General features: G+C 42.6%; 1 protein-coding gene across 6 annotated transcripts in view; it reads left to right on the top strand.

Moving 5' to 3' along the window:
* Positions 1-17,095, top strand: part of SLC23A2 (solute carrier family 23 member 2) — a 152,145-nt gene that overhangs the window by 34,973 nt on the left and 100,077 nt on the right. The gene's annotated exons all lie outside the window — the stretch shown is intronic.

Here is a 17,095-nt window from a genome sequence, read left to right as displayed (position 1 = left end):
AGCACAAGATTTCTGCTTCTGGATTTCTGCTTTGGTCTCTTTTATATCTGCTTCCTTCCCTCCTCTCAGTTCTGTGTGTGGAAAATTAGGTTATGGCACCTGCTCCCCATCATTTAATCTACCCAGCTGACTGTGTAGGATATTAATGATAGATAGGGTGGGCTTTGATGTTTGGATAAAGATGGCCATGCCTGTGTGTGTGTGTGTGTGTAAAATCAAACTATCAAAAGTTTACACATTTGTAGGCTGTGATCTTATCACGATTACCCTGGTTGTGTGCACTGAAATAGCATTTTCTCTTTCCCTGGTATCCACATTTTTTAGACTAGCAGTACCTAATACCATTATAATGGAAGTCACATATGTAATTTTGAGGTAGCTACATTAAAGGAAAACAAGAACAATTAATTTTAGTAATATATTTTGTAAGCTGATATATTAAAAATAGTATTTCAACGCAATCAATATAAAGTTATTAATGAGATATTTACATTCTTTTTTATTTTCATAGCAACTCTTTGAAGTCTATTGTATATGTTACATTCATAGCACATACCTGTTGGACCAACACGTTTAAGGTGCTCAGTAGCCACCTGGGGCTGGTGGCTCCCACATTGGATAGCACAGTTTAAACCCCACATAGCTTTATTTACCACTGAGCAGTATGTTTTCAACTTCCAAGCTCTTGGATTTTTCAGCATTTCATAATGTAAGCCCCTTCTATTTCAGGGACTATGTAGTAATACATACTCACACTTGAATGATGATACTAAAGCTTCCCCTTCCTCACCTTTTTCCTTTCAAATTTAGATTTTCTGTTGCCTGGAAAATGCATATGAACCAGTTCAACAAGTAAATTGATCTTCCCTGCCGCCCCCTACCCCAGTCTATGTGTATATTTTTCTTTTTTACCCAAGAATCACAAATATGTTCTATAGCTTATAATTTTTTTTTTTAAATTTTTTTTGGGGACAGGGTATCCCTCTGTTATCCAAGCTTGAGTGTGGTGGTATGATTATAGCTCACTGCAGGCTTGACCTCCTGATCTTCCTTTTTTTTTTTTTGAGATGGAGTCTCACTCAGTCACTCAGGGTGGAGTGCAATGGCACAATCTTGGGTCCCTGCCTCCCGGGTTCAAGCAGTTCTCCTGCCCCAGCCTCCTGAGTAGCTGGAATTACAGGCACATGCCACCATGCCTAGCTAATTTTTGTATTCTCAGTAGAGATGGTGTTTCTCCATCTTGGCCATGCTGGTCTCCAACTCCTGACCTCAAGTGATCTGCCTGCCTTGGCCTCCGAAAATGCTGGGATTACAGGCGTGAGCCACTGCGCCTGGCCGAGGGTGATGCTTCCTCTTCAGCTTCCCTGGTAGCTGGGACTACAAGCATGCACCACCACACCTGGCTAATTTTTTTGTAGAGATGGGGTTTTGTTATGTTACCCAGGCTGGTCTTGAACTTCTGGGCTCAAGTGATACGCCTGCGTTGGCCTCCCAAAGTACTGGGATTACAAATGTGAGCCACTGGGCCCAGCCAGTTTATAATTTTGACAAGTTAAAGTTTGGTTGCAATGAATGAGTCTCATTTCTTTTTCAAATAAAGAAGATCTAGGAAATGTGAAGAAGTATAGTAACTAATATTAGATAAAAATAGCCCTTGGAAGAGTTGAGATCCAAGAATAAAAAGGATTTAAGGAAAATTAGGAATCCCTGGACACAGTAGGTTTACCGAATATGAATACCACTTACCTTTTGACCACACCTTTGGTTTTCTAAGTTACTCAGGTGCCATCAGCAAGCCCTTAGGAATGGGAAATTTAGGCTCCTAGTTACCAGGAAACTCTAGCCCTCCCAGCGCTCTCTCCGGGAGCACACTGACTATGTCAATAGGGTGTTTTTTCTCAGCACTGGTGTTGACTGCCAGAATTCCTCTTCTAGTTTGTCTTACCTGTATATTTATTTCAGTGTTGTCCTTAGATAATGGCTCAAGCTTTTAAGAATTATGAAAGTGACATATGTACACTGTAGAAAAATAAGGGAAAAAAAACCACATGTAATCCCATCATCTGGAGATAATCATTTACTATTTTGGTATTTTCCTTTCTTTTTTTTCTTTTCCCTTCTCTTCTACTCTTCTCTTCCTTCCTTTTTTTGTTTTCTTCTTCTTCTTTTTTTTTTTTTTTTGAGACAGAGTCTCACTCTCATCACCCAGGCTGGGATGCAGTGGTGCGATCTCGGCTCACTGCAACTCTACCTCCCGGGTGCAGGGGATCCTCCTGTCTCAGCCTCCTGAGTAGCTGGGATTGCAGGAGTGTGCTACCACACCTGGCTAATTTTTTGGTGTCCTTCATTTTCTGCATGTGTGCACACACTGAAATGGGATTATCAGATTTGTTTTGTAAGCCTGCCTTTTTCTCAGCTTAATAATGCACTCCTTACGTTGCCATGTCAGTCACCCATGTTTTAATCTCTGCAATATGCTCATATAAGAATGTGCCCACAGTTGTACCAACCAGTCCTGTATTTTAGGCATTAATATTTTCCCCTCCGGTTTTGGATTACTCTTAAGCATTATTTTAATGAACACTCACAAAATGAAAAATTTAAGTCTGTTTTAATTATTTTGCTAGGATAAATTCCTTAAGAGTAAAATTGTTAGGTCAGAGGCTATGTGTATTTTTAGAGCCTTTGATTGGTGATGTTAAATTACCATCTAAAAATGTTATGGCTGGGTGCAGTGGCTCACGCCTATAATCCCAGCACTTTGGGAGGCTGATGTGGGCAGATTGCTTGAGCCCAGGAGTTCCAAGACCAGCCAGGGCAACATGGCAAGACCCCATCTCTACAAAAAATAGAAAAATTAGTATGTGCCTGCAATCCCAGCTACTTGAGAGGCTGAGGTGGGAGGATCACCTGAGCCCAGGGAGGTCAAGGCTGCAGTGAGTCATGATTGTGCCATGCACTCCAGCTTGGGTGACAGAGTGAGACCCTATCTCAAAAAAAAAAAAAAAAAAAGTTAATGGCAATTATTACTCCCACTAGCAGTATATCCAAAGTGCTTGCATGCTAATGGGATGTTAAAAATTATTTAGTAAATTTACAATTTGTTGTGTAAATTATAAGTGGTACATTTTATTTTATTTCTGCCTTTTTGATTTTTTGCTTTTTTTGAGACAGAGTCTCACTGTGTCACCCAGGCTGGAGTGCAGTGGCACGATCTTGGCTCACTGCAACCTCCGCCTTCTGGGTTCAAGTGATTCTGGTGCCTCAGCCTCGGGAGTAGCTGGGACTACAGGTGTGTGCCATCACGCCTGGCTAATTTTTGTATTTTTAGTAGAGACGGCATTTCACCATGTTGGCCAGGCTGGTCTTGAACTCCTGGCCTCAAGTGATCCACTCACCTTGGCCTCCCAAACTGCTGGAATTATAGGCGTGAGCCACTGCACCTGGCCAGATTTTTTACATTTTTTTTTTTTTTTTAATAAGAAAGCTTACATATGGTCATATTCCTATTGGCAACACAGAGAATCATATTAAAGGAGTTATGGCAGCCTTAGGGATTCTTATAGCCATGCAGACTACTTTTTTTTTTTTTTTTTGGAGACAGAGTCTCTCACTGTTGCCCAGGCTGGAGTACAATGGCATAATCTTAGCTCACTGCAACCTCCGCCTCCCGCATTCAGGCGATTCTCCTGCCTCAGCCTCCCGAGTAGCTGGGATTACAGGCGCCCACCACCATGCCTGGCTTATTTTTTGTATTTTCTTTTTTTAGTAGAGATGGGGTTTCACTATGTTGGCCAGGCTGGTCTTGAACTCCTGACCCTGTGATCCGCCCACCTCAGCCTCCCAAAGTGCTGGGATTATAGGCGTGAGCCACCGTGCCTGGCCTGTGCAGACTACTTCTAAGTGCGTGTGGCTGTGACTAAGGGGTCCTGAAGCCAGCATGCCAGAGCACCTGCTTTCCTGACCTGGTGGCTTGCTGGATACGTTTTTAGGTATATACCTTCACTTATTTTCTGCTGATCACAATTTAGGAACTGGATAGACCCAGAAAACGTGGATCCCTGGCTGGCTTCATAAACTTGAGAAAAGCATAACTTTGATAACAAAGGACATTTGGCATGAACTGTGCTCCTTGCTTTGGGAGAATAGCAAAGAGTGCAGTGAGTGGTTTGGATTTTGAGGGATGTGGAAAGGATTTGCTGAGGAATTGATATTTACATTCTCCAGGTATAGCAGTATTTCCAGGTAGAAGGAATAGCAGGCTGTGTCCTCCAGCCTTAATTCAACTATTGTTGTTAGTTTTGAAGCCTTTTTCCTTTTTGCCATCATCTGGCAACTTTTTTCGAGACAGAATCTTGCTCTGTTGCCCAGGCTGGAGTGCAGTGGCATTATCTTGGCTCACTTGCAACCTCTGCCTCCCTGGTTCTAAGCGATTCTCTTGCCTCAGCCCCCTGAGTAGCTGGGATTTCAGGTGCGTGCCACCACACCTGGCTAATTTTGTATTTTTAGTAGAGATGGGGTTTCACCATGTTGGCCAGGCTGATCTCGAACTCCTGACCTCAGGTGATCCACTCTCCTCGGCCTCCCAAAGTGCTGGGATTACAGGTGTGAACCACTGCACCAGGCCGTCTAGCAACGTCTTGACCTTTCTTTATGCTCCTTGAATGTTGGCTCCTGGCCTGCCACATTTCTTTCCACTGTGTCTTCTAGCATCATCTCTCAGTCATTGGCTCATCCGGCCACGGGACCTCACTGTCCCTTTACCTTTTGCAGGGAGTTTTACTTCCAGTTTATATCAGCTCTCCAAGGCCCAGTCGTCTCCCAGACAGCACTTTGGGATCCTGAGCTGGGAGTGTGTCTACACACCCTGTCCTCCCTAGCTCTCATTCCTCCCCTTCATCGGTTCTGTTGCTCCAGCTCTGTGCTGCTCTCTGGCTTCCTCTTGCCTCCCCAGTCCTTTTTACCTGCTACGGACGCCACAGGAAATCATGTGGCTGCCATCTTACTAACATCATGGTCCCCTCCCTCTCTGAGCTGCCTCCAGAACTTGTCAAGCTCCCTCAGTGCCCTGGTCCTACTATTCTGTTTTTTTGTGGGGGCGCTGGTTGAACTCTGCTGGAGAGAAACCAGATAACAAAGTGACTTTCTCTATTTCACATTATGAGTTCTGGGCTCAGCTGGACTTTGATTTTTGATTTTTTTTTTTTTTTTTTTGAGACGGAGTCTCGCTCTGTCGCCCAGGCTGGAGTGCAGTGGTGTGATCTCGGCTCACTGCAAGCTCCGCCTCCCGGGTTCACGCCACTCTCCTGCCTCAGCCTTTCCGAGTAGCTGGGACTATAGGCGCCCGCCACCACGCCCGGCTAATTTTTTGTATTTTTAGTAGAGACGGGGTTTCACCGTGTTCTCGATCTCCTAACCTCGTGATCCGCCCGCCTCGGCCTCCCAAAGTGCTGGGATTACAAGCGTGAGCCACTGCGCCCGGCCGATTTTTTTTTTTTTAATAATATCATTTTTCTCATCGTTTTTCTTCTTCCATAGCCACTTCCGTCCAATCCCATACCCAGCCTTTTTACTGTTGGCCATGACCTCTGCTTCTTAGTTCATTAAGAAAACAAGTGATCAGATAAGCACTCCCCCAACTTCCTGCCCTCCTCTCACCTCATGCTGCCTTGCGTAAGGGCAACTGTCTGCGTACATCTCTACCCACAGAGGCTATGAGGCAATCGCTGCAGATGGTTTGTGTGGAGCTGTCCGAACAAATTCTAAAAGTTTTCCTATCAGGGTTACATGAGAACTGCTTTTCGCTCCCTGTGGCATGGTGAGAGATTCTCTGGCTGAGGGGGATATGTTTGTGTTTTCATAAAAGACAGTATTTTAGAAGTGATGTGATACTTGGAGGGGGTTAAATCATCCCCAAAATTAAATCCCCTCCCAAGATGATAGAACTCATTAATGGCACAGTCATGGCTGGAATCTCAATCACGTCTTCAGTGGCCTGTCCTTATCTGAAATAAAAATACTTTAGATCAAGGGTGTCCAATCTTTTGGCTTCCCTGGGCCACACATAAAATACTCTATCACTAATGATAGCTGATTAGCTTTAAAAAATCGCAAAAAATCTCAAATGTTTTCAGAAAGTTACGAATTTGTGTTGGGTTGCATTCACAGCTGTCCTGGGCCGAGAGCTGGACAAGCTTGCTTTAGATAGGTCCCACTCTGGGGGACTGGAGATAAAGAGGGCGTAAAATTTATTTGTAATTAAAAAAATAGATAGGCCAGGCATGGTGGCTCACGCCTGTAATCCCAGCACTTTGAGAGGCCAAGGCGGGCGGATCATGAGGTCAGGAGATCGAGACCATCCTGGCTAACAAGGTGAAACCCCGTCTCTACTAAAAATAAGAAAAATTAGCCGAGCGTGGTAACTCGTGCCTGTAGGGAGAATTGCTTGAATCTGGGATGTGGAGGTTGCAGTGAGCCGAGATCGTGCCACTGCACCCAGCCTGGGCAACAGAGGGAGACTCTGTCTCAAAAAAAAAAAAAAAAAAAGGATGTATAATCAGAATATGCATGAGGACAGGCCAGGCAGGGAGAATAAGCCTCCTTCCTGTCTGGTCCTGGTCCCAGTTTCCATCTCTGGAGGCAGCCACTTTACCAGTTTTTGTGTGTTCAGACTGTGTATCCTTTTAAAGATAGTCTTTGGTTAAACGTTTGCTTTTAATTGTGACATTTCAAATATAAAGAAAACAAAAGAATGAAAACTTACCTGCTAGATGCCCAGACCTAATAAATCTAAACATGTTGTCATTTTTTGCTTCAGGTATTTTGTTTTTGCTTTTTAAGGAAATTGAAACATTTCAGATACCTGGTTTGTCCTCTCCGCTAGCCTCATCTCCTTCTTTCTCTTCTTCCCAGAGGTACCTTTACAGTCCATGTCTTTACTTTTGTGTTACATGCTTATATATTCACAAACCAACATATAATAATGATTGCGTGATTTAAAACCTTTAATAGTAGATCTTGTGTGTGTGCATGTGCGTGTGCGCTACAACCTACTTAATCACTCTGGAAAATGTTCCCAAATGTTGGTCCAAGTAGCCAGAGTTCGTTTATTTTAACTACACTATTTTATTTCATTGATTAAACATAGCATAACTTACTTAGATATTCTCCTCTTGACATAGCATAATGAACATAATGACTGTCCTCACCTGGGTGGGTTTCTCTAGGGTGGAGTGTGCTAACTGGCCTTGCTGGATCATAGTGCTTACACAATTTGAACCAACTAAATATTACCAGTGGTTCTCCCAAGTATTTGAACCAATTTTCTTCTCTGGCAACAAGATAGAGGAATTCCTGTTTATTCACAGTCTTGCCAATACTTTATATTACTAAACTCTTATTCTAGCCTTATCTGATGAATGTTAAATGATAATTGTGTTTTAATAGAGATAGGCTATGTGGTTTGTGGATATTCACTAGTTGATGTTTACTAGTTAAAGGTGAATGTTGTTTCCAGGTTTTGGCTATTATAAATAAAGCCACTAGAGGTCAGGTATGATCGCTCACAGTTGTAATCCCAGCACTTTGGGAGTCTGAGGTGGGAGAATCGCTTGAGCTCGGGAGTTTGAGACCAGCCTGGGCAACATAGCGAGACCTCACCTCTACAAAAACAATGACAATAAAAAATAAATTAGCTGAGTATGGCAGTACACATCTGTACTTCTCTCTACTTAGGAGGCTGAGGTGGGAGGATTGCTTGAGCTCAGGAGTTTGATGCTGCAATGAGCTATGAGCCTGCCACTGTAATCCTGCCTACGTGACAGAGTGAGATCCTGTGTCTAAAAATAAAAATAGCTGATATGGTGACTCACGCCTGTAATCCCAGTGATCTGGAGGCCAAGGCGGGGAGGTTCGCTTGAGCCCAGGCAAGAGCCTGGGCAACGTGACGAAACCTCGTTTCTACAAAAATTAGCCAGGTGTGGTAGCGCACACCTGTAGTCCCATCTACTTGGGAGGCTGAGGTGGGGGGATCACTTGAGCCCAGGAGGTTGAGGCTGCAGTGAGCCGTGATTGTACTACGGCACTCCAGCCTGGATAGCAGAGTGAGACCTTGTCTCAAAATAAATAAATAAAAATAAAAAATAAAGCCATTATTAGCATTTATGTACATGTTCTTGTCTGAACATAAGGTTTCATTCAGCCATAGATGCCCAGGAGTAGTATTGCTGGGTCTTATGGAAACATATGTTTAACTTGATAAGAAATGATCAAATGGTTTTCCAAAGCAGTTGTATCATTTTGCATACCCACCCAAGAGTATGAGAGTTCCAGTAACTTGTCAGCACTTGGTATTGTCTTTTTTTGTTCTAGCCATTTTAATAGGTATGTCATACACCATTTTTTTTTTTTTTTTTTTTTTGAGATGGAGTTTTGCTCTTGTTGCCCAGGCTGGAGTGCAATGGTGCAATCTTGGCTCACTGCAACCTCTGCCTCCTGGGTTCAAGTGATTCTCCTGCCTCAGCCTCCTGAGTAGCTGGGATTACAGGCATGTGCTACCATGCCTGGCTAATTTTTTTTTTTTTTTTGTATTTTTAGTAGAGACGGGGTTTCTCCATGTTGGTCAGGCTGGTCTTGAACTCCTGACCTCAGGTGATCTGCCCACCTCGGCCTCCCAAAGTGCTGGGATTACAGGCATGAGCCACCACACCTGGCCCTTTCATACAGCTTTTTAATCCAAAGAATGAAATTTAAAAATCAGATTATATTTTAAAGTTATTTAAAGTAATTGATTTTTGCCGTTCTTCTTCCTGGATGATCTTTTTTCTTTCTCTTTAATTCAAAATCAGAGCATTGTGTTAGGGTAACCAAATAGTAAAGAGATGGTATAAGTACAGCGTAACATTTGCAGCTACTCAGCCAGGCGCAGTGGTTCACACCTATAATCCCAGCAATTTGGGAGGCCGAGGCAGGTGGATTGCTTGAGCTCAGGAGTTTGAGACCAGCCTTGGCATCATGGTGAAACCTCGTCTCTACCAAAAATACAAAAATTAGCCAGTCTCATAACCTGGTCTCAAAGAAAAAAAGGTAAATAAACATTTGCAGCTACTGCTAGAAAATTAGATAAGTGTATTTTCTTGCTAAGAAATACATGGAATTTTTCATTTACTAGTAGGACTATTTTATTTCTGGAAAATGTATATTAAAACTTTATAGTGAAGAATGTTAAACCTCCATTTTAATGATGCCATCCACCTACTGGTGTGATTTCTCCCCTTCCCCTCTAGGCTTTAAATAAGATTTAATTTGCGGATACTCATTCCACTACTAAAAAGAGACGTGCAGAAACTACAAGAGTAGGGCAGCAATCTTATTTTACAGAGGCATTTTCGGCTCACTGGTTAGTGACTTTCCTGCACACATACAGCACCATGCATGATCTCCAGTGAGGGGCACAGATGCCAGTGCAGTGATGCTTTACCACTAACCCTTCTACTGCAGCCTGCTAACTAGGACACACTGTAATGTGAGTCTTGAGCTGCAAGGGTGCAGACAGTCTTCACAGTGGATTTGCTTTGAGAGCTGGATGAAGTGTTTTTACTTCATTGCTGGAATTGTGGTATGTGCTTGTCAGCACACATTCTGAATCATGCCTTGAGATTATGGTTGAGTGGCCAGGCTTTAAGTGTCTGCCAAAGAAGCCAATTTAGTAAGTTTTCTTTTTTTTTTTTTTTTTTTTTGAGATAGAGTCTCGCTGTGTTGCCCAGGCTGGAGTGCAGTGGCGTGATCTCAGCTCACTGCAAGCTCTGCCTCCCGGGTTCACGCCATTCTCCTGCCTCAGCCTCCCGAGTAGCTGGAACTACAGGCGCCCACCACCTTGCCAGCTAATTTTCTGTATTTTTAGCAGAGATGGGGTTTCACCGTGGTCTCGATCTCCTGACCTCATGATCTGCCCACCTCGGCCTCCCAAAGTGCTGGGATTACAGGCGTGAGCCACCGTGCCCGGCCAATAAGTTTTCGATAGTCAATGTGAACAGTGCATTTATTCATTTCACCCAGATGCTTAGCTTTTACCATGAACCTGCTATTTGGTTCCTGTGAAGAAAAATTACTTCAACCCTCTATTCCCCCACTATACCCCCAGGTTAAGAATATGTACTGATCTTGTATTTCCTTTGAAAAATTTGGAAACTAGGGTTGTTCCAAATGTGGTATCTTACTAGTGCTCTTTTGCAGATTTTCTATTTTTTTTTAAATTTCAGTATTCTTTATTCTTAGAATGGACATATTATACAATTTTTTTTCTCGAATGCCAGGTTTCTTTTTTTTTTTTTTGAGATGGAGTCTCACTCTGTTACTCAGGCTGGAGTGCAATGGCCTGATATTGGCTCACTGCAACCTCTGCCTCCCGGGTTCAAGTGATTCTCCTGCCTCAGCCTCCCGAGTAGCTGAGATTACAGGCACGTGCCACCATGCCCAGCTAATTTTTGTATTTTTTAGTAGAGACGGGGTTTCACCTTGCTGGAGGCTGGTCTTGAACTCCTGACCTCAAGTGATCCATCCGCCATGGTCTCCCAAAGTGCTGGGATTACAGGTGTGATCACGCCCAGCCTGAATGTCAGGTTTCTTTATTCTTTTTTTTTTTTGAGACAGAGTCTTGCTCTGTCACCCAGACTGGAGTGCAATGGCGCGATCTCGGCTCACTGCAACCTCTACCTCCTGGGTTCAAGTGATTATCGTGCCTCAGCCTCCCAAGTAGCTGAGATTACAGGTATACGTCACCACGCTTGGCTAATGTTTGTATTTTTAGTAGAGAGGTGGTTTCACTGTGTTGCCCGTGCTGGTCTCGCACTTCTGGCTTCAAGTGATCTGCCCACCTCAGCCTCCCCAAGTACTGGAATTACAGGCATGAGCCACTGTGCCCAGCCTGAATGTCAGGTTTCTTTATTCTGTTTCTTTCTTTTTTTTTTTTTTTTTTTTTTTTTTGGAGACAGAGTCTTGCTCTGTTGCCCAGGCTGGAGAAAAAAAAAAAAAGAGGGAAGGGAGAGGGGAGGGCATGCTTACTTTCACCCATATCCATTGGCTAAGGCTGGCTGCATCTAGCTGCAAGGGAGGCTGGGAAATGTTTCCTTAATTAATTTAGTTGGTTGTGTGCCCAACTTAAAACCAAGGATTTTATTAGTTGAATTACTAATCAAATGGCAAAGAAGGGCCCACAGAGATACCTGGTTGCCTCTGACACCTCTTAATGAAATATAAAAGTTGCTACAGGAATAACAATCAGTAATTGGAAACAAATTGAATAGGAAATGAAAATGTGTTTTCATTTTGTCTACTTTTCTGTATGTTTGAAATTTTCCAAAAGAGGTTTTTAAAAATTTCACATTTAGATTTCTTCTACCAAATGCCGATTAGATTTCATAACACTAGAGGGTGCTGTTAATGCATTTGCTTTTAGCATTTCTAGCATCTGTCCCCTTGTCTTATTACAGAGTCAAAGTAGGTTTTGTCTAGCTGATAATCTTGAATCTCTTATGTTGTTTTACTCAGTTTTACAACAGCAGGGGCACAGAAATGTCAATATCTAACATTTATCTGGAAAGACAGAAATGATGATTCCAAATGTGGAATTAAAAGAAAAACACATTTTAGATTTTATTCATAAAAGGAAAACAAATCAGAGATTATGTTAATCAGATTAGATATTTTCAAATGCAAAATTATTTCTGAGAAATTAAAAGTTTTTTTTTCTTGTATTTGTCCATGTTTAGCATTTTAGTTGTTTTGCCCTATTTTCTGCCCTGAGTTTACTAACCATACCTACATACTAAGAATTGAGCTGTTGCTAATTTTTCCTCCTAATATAAGGAGAGGGGCATAACTAAAATTTTCAGAATGCAGATAAACACAAAAAGAAACACCCGTAATTCCTATATTATAGAGATTACCACCATAAACTGCTTGGTGCATAGCCATTTTTTTTTAAAGCACAATCGCACATGTATATATACAGTACTTTTTTAAAAAAAAAAAAACTATTTTTGAGACAGAGTCTCACATTGTTACCCAGGCTGGAGTGCAGCGGCACCATCTCCGTTCATTACAGCCTCGACCTCCATGCTCAAGCGATCCTCCCACCTCAACCCTTCAAGTAGCTGGGACTAAATAAAGGCACATGTACCTGGCTAATTTTTTTGTATTTTTTGTAGAGACAGGGCTTCACTATGTTTCCCAGGCTGGTCTCAAGCCACTTAGCTCAAGTATTACTCCTACCTTGGCCTCCCAAAGTGCTAGGATTACAGGCATGAGCCATCACACCCAACCTATACAGTACTTTAAAGAGAGGGGAATCACGAGTTAGTGCTCATGTATGGGAATTTTTTGTATATTCATTTTATAACTTACTATCTTTCTGAAGTATCTTATTCTAGGGTGTGTGTGTGTGTGTGTGTGTGTTTACTCATTTTCTGGGTAGACAGATGCATTACCTATAAATAATTCTTTTGCTTTCCCTTTTCCATTATTTGAACTTTCAAATTTTTTTTTCTTCTTTTTAGAGATAGGATCTTATTCTGTTGCCCAGGCTGGATTGCAGAGATGTAGTCATTGTTCACTGCAGCCTCAAACTCCTGGAGTCAAGCCAGTCCTCCTACCTCAGCCTTCCCAGTAGCCGGGACCACAGGCATGCACCATGTCCAGCTAATTAAAAAAAAAATTTTTTTTTTAAATAGAGTGTAGGTCTTGTTAACGTTGCCCTGGCTGGTCTTGAGCTGGCCTGAAGTGATCCTTCTGGCCTCCCAAAACAATGAGATTACAGACCTGAGCCACCGTGCCCAAACAAAATCTTTTTCTTATTGTCCTGATTAGAACTTCCAGAACAGTCTTCTATAATGTCACCCACCAGACTCCTGTTTCTGTCTTTAAAGGGCACCCCTCAGGTTGTTGTTCAGGTTATGTATCTCATTGCCTTTGATATGAGGTCAGGGTTCTTTTTGAGGGCTTTTTTCTTCTATGTCTAATGTGCTAAGAGTTTTATTCAAAAATTGACACTGAGTTTTATGCCTTTTTGGTTTCTTTCTTTCTTTCTTTTTTTTTTTGAGATGGAGTCTTGCTCTGTCGCCCAGGCTGGAGTGCAATGGCACAATCTCGGCTCAACTGCAGCCTCCACCTCCTGGGTTCAAGCAGTTCTCCTGCCTCAGCTTCCTGAGTAGCTGGGACAACAGGCGCCCGCCACCATGCCTGGCTAATTGTTTGTATTTTTAGTAGAGACGGGGTTTCACCATGTTGGCCAGGCTGGTCTCAAACTCCTGACCTCAGGTGATCCACCTGCCTCAGCCTCCCAAAGTGCTGGGATTACAGGCATGAGCCACTACACCCAGCTGAAATGTTCTTTTTTTTGTGGGGTTTGAAATTTTCCTTGTGGCATGATAGATGGTGACTTTTCATAAACGCTCTTTAGCCATTGAAAATGAAGCTATTTTCTATGGGGTGCAAAGTTTGATATCTATTATATTAGCCTTATTCATTTTATTGGTCAGATTCTGTGATCAATACAAAATAAAATTAATATGGACATGGGGCCTATGCTTGTATATCCTCCCTACCCCTGTCTTCTTGGAGAGAGAGATGTTTATAAAGTGTTGGTCATTTCTTCTCTATTTCTAGCCATTATGGGCTTTATTTCAGTGAGAGAATGTTGAGAATGTAAAGACTGACATCATATTCTTCTTGTGAATTTTATCCTTTAGCAATGTAAAATGACCTCCTTTTTCCTGCTTAATACTTTTTGGCATGAATTCCACTGTGTCTGACATTTAAAAAATAATAAGGCAGCATTAGTGTTACTTTTTTTCACTTTAAGGTCTGTCTTGGGGGTTGGCATTTATTTTATTTTTATTTATTATTTTTTTGAGACAGAGTCTCTGTCTGTCGCCCAGGCTGGAGTGCAGTGGCACAATCTCTGATGACTGCAACCTCCGCCTCCTGCATTTAAGTGATTCTCCTGTCTCAGCCTCCCGAGGAGCTAAGACTACAGGTGTGCCCAACCCAGCTAATTTTTGTATTTTTAGTAGAGATAGGGTTTCATCATGTTGGCCAGGCTGGTCTCGAACTCCTGACCCCAAGTAATCTGCCCACCTCAGCCTCCCAAAGTGCTGGGATTACAGGCGTGAGCCACTACGTTCGGCTGGCATTTATTTTTTGATGCAATCTGAGTATTTTTAATTACATGGGTTTAACTCATTTACAGGTCTAGCTGTGTTTTAGTCTGTGTTCTGTTTCAAATTCTAATAGTGGTTTTAAGTGAAAAACATAAAAAAAAAAAAAAACTCGTTTCTCTAATTGTCATAGTTAAGGCCTGTGATTCTTTCTGTTTGGGAGAAGGGCTTTAGCATCTTCTTACTCTCCGTTTTCAGTCTTTATTAATGTAATCTTTTCTGTCTGCTTTATTTAATTACATTCCTTTTTTATTTAATTTAATTTTATTATTTTTGAGATGGAGTCTTGCTCTGTTGCCAGGCTGGAGTGCAGTGGTGCTCTCTCAGCTCACTGCAACCTCCACCTTCCGGGTTCAAGTGATTCTGCTGCCTCAGCCTCCCTAGTAGCTGGGACTACAGGCGCACGTCACCACGCCCAGCTAATTTTTGTATTTTTAGTAGAGACGGGGTTTCACCACGTTGGCCAGGGTGGTCTCGATTTCTTGACCTTGTGATCCGCCCACCTCGGCTTCTCAAAGTGCTGGGATTACAGGCATGAGCCACCGTGCCCGGCCTTTTTTTTTTTGAGTCTCGTTCTGTCACCCAGGTTGGAGTGCAGTGGTGCAGTTTCAGCTCCCTGCAACCTTTGCCTCCCGGGTTCAAGCGATGCTCCTGCTTCAGCCTCCTGAGTAGCTGGGATTACAGGTACGCACCACCACGCCTGGCTAATTTTTGTATTTTTAGTAGAGATGGGGTTTCACCATGTTGATCAGGCTGGTCTCGAACTCCTGACCTCATGATCCATCTGCCTGGGCCTCCCAAAGTGCTGGGATTACAGGCCTGAGCCACTGCGCCTGGCCTATTTAATTACATTTCTTATATAGCATATGTTTAGAGAGCAATTTGGCTTATGTATTAAGTTTTATAACCAGATTTACACTCATTATTTAGCTTTGTCCCTACCTTGATGGTTTTAGAGTCCATGCTTAGCAGTCTTGTGTACTAGTTAGTGGCCTCTGTGAATTTCACTTCTATATTCCAACCTGGTTGGAATATAGCTTCAGGCTTTCTTTCCCTCCTTTTCTTTTGAGCTCATGCACATCTAAAACTGTCTTGTTTGGCTTTCACACATGCAGGGCACCTTATCTGGGTATAAAATTCCTTGTTAAGACCTTTCCCTCAGTTTGTGTTTGTGTTATTGTCTTCTGACATTTAATACTGCTGTGGACAACCCAGGTGCTAAGCTTAATTCAGCTAACATTTAAGGAAACCAAACATTTTCTCCTTCTCCCTGGATGTGTCTACGATTCTTTCATCCTGTGGTTAAATTATTTTGCTAGGATGTGTACAAGTATATGATTTTGCATGAACCTAGAATGCCGTTGTAGTCCCTTTACTCAGATTTTTCTTAATCTCAGAATAGTTTTTTAGTCTACATCTTTTATATTAGGTTATTTAAGTCTGCTTCATTTGTTCTTTTTTTTTTTTTTTTTTTTTTTGAGTCAGAGTCTTGCTCTGTCACCCAGGCTGGAGTGCGGTGGTGCAATCTTTGCTCACTGCAACCTCTGCCTCCCAGGTTCAAGCGATTCTCCTGCCCTCAGCCTCACAAGTAGCTGGGATTACAGGCACGTGCCATCACACCCAGCTAATTTTTGTATGTTTAGTAGAGATGGGATTTCACTGTGTTGGCCAGGCTGGTCTCAAACTCCTGACCTTAGGTGATCACCCGCCTCAGCCTCCCAAAGTGCTAGGATTACAGGTGTGAGCCACCACACCCGACCTCATTTGTTCTTTTTAAAAAAGTTTTATTGAGGTATATTACACACCATGATAGTCATCATCTTAAAATATACAATTCAGTGGTTTTTAGTATACTGTTATTCACAAAGCTGTATAGCCATCACCACAATACAATTTTAGCACTTTTTTTCATCCTGCAAAGAATCCTAAAACCCATGAATAGTCGCTCCCGTTCCCACCCCAGCCCCAGGCAACCATTGAAGAACTTTCTGTCTCTGGATTTGCCTACTCTGGACGTTTTGTGTAAATGGAATCGTACAGCGAAGCTGGCTTCATTGCCCCTTTTGTTTCTAAGTCTGCTTGAGAGGCACTGATGAGTCACAGCTTGGCCTTGCTCTTTGCTTTTTCCTGCCCAGCTCTGTCTCGGAATAGCCTTATCCTTTCTGTACTTTTCCTTGTCTCTCAGAGTTTCTCAGGTCTGTCACCCACCTCCGTTTCAGTCTTTTGTGATGCCATTTCTCTCTCTTGCTTCCGAGTTAATGCTGGCTCTTCATTTCCCTACAGTTCTTCCCCACCTCAGCTTCTTGTTTTTGATCCATTTTCTTCATGTAATTGTCAATCTTGTTTCCTTTTTTAAAAAAGTACCAACTTAAAAAATGTTTTTCCTCCTTTATTCCGGCTGTGGGTTTTTTTTTTTTGTTTTTGTTTTAAATTTTGTTTTGGCTCCTGCAACAAATCTTCTCTGATGTTAGAGTCTTCACAGCATGTCCTGAATACAGTTCTCGGCTCCCCTAGATGTGTTGACTGATGGGTTGGGTGTGTCACGTGCGGACCTGTGTTCTGGGCACTTGTGGTGGTGGGTCTCCTGCCCTGAGCAGTTGAAGCACCTGGCTCCCAACCTTCTCCCCAGTTTCTACTAAGGCGTCACTTCTGGTCAGGTGGTGTCATCCTCTTATCCCACTGCTGAGCTCCTCAAAGTTTCTGTGAATGAGGAATACTTACAGCTGCTTTTCTCCAGGAATTGTCCTGGTTTTTTTTCTGTCTTTATCTCAGGGACTCCCATCTTCTAAGATGTCCTTTGCTGATGGTCGATGCCTCTTCTGCCTGGCTGTTTGTCATCTGAGCCTCGAGTTCCCTTTCTGGATTTGGGAAGGGCAGTCTGG

Source organism: Symphalangus syndactylus, chromosome 24 (genome assembly GCF_028878055.3).
Source record: "Symphalangus syndactylus isolate Jambi chromosome 24, NHGRI_mSymSyn1-v2.1_pri, whole genome shotgun sequence".
In the NCBI taxonomy this organism is placed as follows: Eukaryota; Metazoa; Chordata; class Mammalia; order Primates; family Hylobatidae; genus Symphalangus; species Symphalangus syndactylus.
This window is presented reverse-complemented; position numbering and strand designations above follow the sequence as displayed.